The sequence below is a fragment of the Limulus polyphemus genome, unplaced genomic scaffold (genome assembly GCF_000517525.1).
Source record: "Limulus polyphemus unplaced genomic scaffold, Limulus_polyphemus-2.1.2 Scaffold293, whole genome shotgun sequence".
Taxonomy (NCBI): Eukaryota; Metazoa; Arthropoda; class Merostomata; order Xiphosura; family Limulidae; genus Limulus; species Limulus polyphemus.
This window is the reverse complement of record NW_013665903.1, coordinates 623510-625832: the sequence shown is the minus strand read 5'-3', so window position 1 is coordinate 625832 and position 2323 is coordinate 623510. Positions and strand designations below refer to the sequence as shown.

At 33.3% G+C, this 2323-nt stretch overlaps 1 protein-coding gene and 1 long non-coding RNA gene across 3 annotated transcripts in view; both read right to left on the bottom strand.

Annotated features, from left to right (window-relative positions):
• Nucleotides 1–2323, bottom strand: part of LOC106457115 (ski oncogene-like) — an 81624-nt gene that overhangs the window by 76624 nt on the left and 2677 nt on the right. The gene's annotated exons all lie outside the window — the stretch shown is intronic.
• The window catches only part of LOC111085246, a 1293-nt gene continuing 1027 nt past the window's right edge, over nucleotides 2058–2323 (bottom strand). The window contains exons 2-3 of the long non-coding RNA XR_002610073.1: nucleotides 2153–2312; nucleotides 2058–2113 (exon numbers count right to left, since the gene is read on the bottom strand). This is a non-coding gene — a long non-coding RNA (uncharacterized LOC111085246). The remainder of the gene's footprint in view (nucleotides 2114–2152; nucleotides 2313–2323) is intronic.

Genomic DNA, 2323 nt, shown 5'->3' with positions numbered 1-2323 from the left:
TCATTTCTTAGGGAACTATGTCGATTCCTCAATACAGCCACAACGAGAACTTCATTTCTTAGGGAACTATGTTGGTTCCTCAATACAGCCACAACGAGAACTTCATTTCTTAGGGAACTATGTTGGTTCCTCAATACAGCCACAACGAGAACTTCATTACTTAGGGAACTATGTTGATTCCTCAATACAGCCACAACGAGAACTTCATTTCTTAGGGAACTATGTTGGCTCCTAAATACAGCCACAACGAGAACTTCATTTATTAGGGAACATTGTTGGTTTTACAGCCACAACGAGAACTTCATTTATTAGGAACAGGAGCTTACTATTCATATTGCAGGACTAGTACAACTTGAACTTTAGTATAATTGTTTATAGTTATTTAACAGTAAAGCTACTTTATATTTTTGATCCTATGTTACACATATAACCTGCTAGAATTCATAAATGTCTGATTGTGTGACGTATAGTGAAATATATATATTAAAATAGTTGTACCAAATTTGTTAGAGTCGGTCGCAAATAAACATACTATGATTACATACCAGTTTTTCTTCCTTTCATTTCTAAGCTTAACTACATGCGTATAGTGTTTTTTTTGAAAATGAAAGCAAAAAGTAAGTAACTTTTGACTTTTCCTAATTTTTATGATTGGTTTTACGATACTTTTATTAAGGAAAACAGGTTATATGTTGGTGTTTTTTTTTACACGTGTTGTTCTTTCGATGAGTAAATGGAGAGTTCATGGGTGTGGAAATATCAAGCGATCTCATCTTTCAAAAAAGCCTGGCAGTTTATAACTTTCTCAGTTTCGAAGACAAAGAGCCACTAATTCGTTCTCATACAATCTCAGTACTTGTGTGTGATATCCAAAATGAGTTGTCTTCTTAAACAAACTACTTCACACTATACGGTTGTTATTTTTGGTACTTAAAAAAATCCCGATAGATGTAATATGTTCGTAGGTAAAAAAAAAATATGAATTAGAAAATTAAATGCATATATAATTATTTATATAATGTTAACTAAGTTCCAAATACAAGCTGGCATGTACATGTTCTTATTTTTGTGTTTACAGTTTAACTCTCTGTTCCGATATACGTAACATTAATCCCAAACATGTCATGGAAGTTCATACTACGAGTTTTCTTTCCTTTTTTTTTAAAGAAGTAATTCATTATCCAGAAAATGTGATTGAAGCCACCATTCTAAAATAGTAATATTTACGTATATCTGAAACAAAGAACGCGAATAACCCGTTCTGAAATAAGCAGGCAAGTTGTAACCAACAGCCCATGTACTTCCAGACGCCATGAACTGAGTCTCAAGACGCGCCAAGAGTGGCGGTACTTACTGCCCAAGGCCGCGCTACACGCTAAAGCCAAGGTCCACCTACGCGATGAATCTAATCTATATCTGACATATGACGTAACAAAAATGTAACATTGATTACGACCACACATGATTTTGAGGTTAGCAAAGCTTATATTAAAATATTTGTTATGTGAGCTTTGTTTCAATGTCTCACCTCCAAAATAAAAAAACAACAACAACAACTTATCACATAATATTTTCAGATCGTACTTTTATAACTGAAGTACAGAGTTAATTAATACATGCAATATACGTTACACTGTACAACAAATGCGGAGTACTATTATTAACCACTTATAAAATAAGATATGTATTGGACCTTGTATGAATAAGATATGACGACTTATTCAAATTGTGTTCACGCATTCCATCAACACTGTTTACACCAAAACTAATGTTCATATAACACCGATAAACTTACAGTAGGGCAAATGACTCTCGCGTTCTGCTAAAAATGAAATCTGATCAAACCTTGTAATCCATCTTCGCACGTCCTACGTGTAAATCATCGCTGTCATTTACAGGAAGCACTCCGTACTTCGTTTGAATTTTGGTATATTACTAGATACGAACGCTACTGATTCGTTCTCAGACCCACTACAAAGAAGAGCCGATTTAAGAATTATAGAGTACCTGGTAAATCAATAGATAAGCTGCTTTATTTAATTATTTAACCTTTTTCTCTTCTTCTTGTGTCTTTCTTTGTCAAGTAGTGAAAAACATATTCATTCTGTAAGACCTCTACTATACACGATATTGTGTTTTTTATCATTAGTACCTCTACTATACACGATATTGTGTTCTTTTATCATTAGTACCTCTACTATACACCATATTGTGTTATTTTATCATTAGTACCTCTACTATACACCATATTGTGTTCTTTTATCATTAGTACCTCTACTATACACCATATTGTGTTCTTTTATCATTAGTACCTCTACTATAC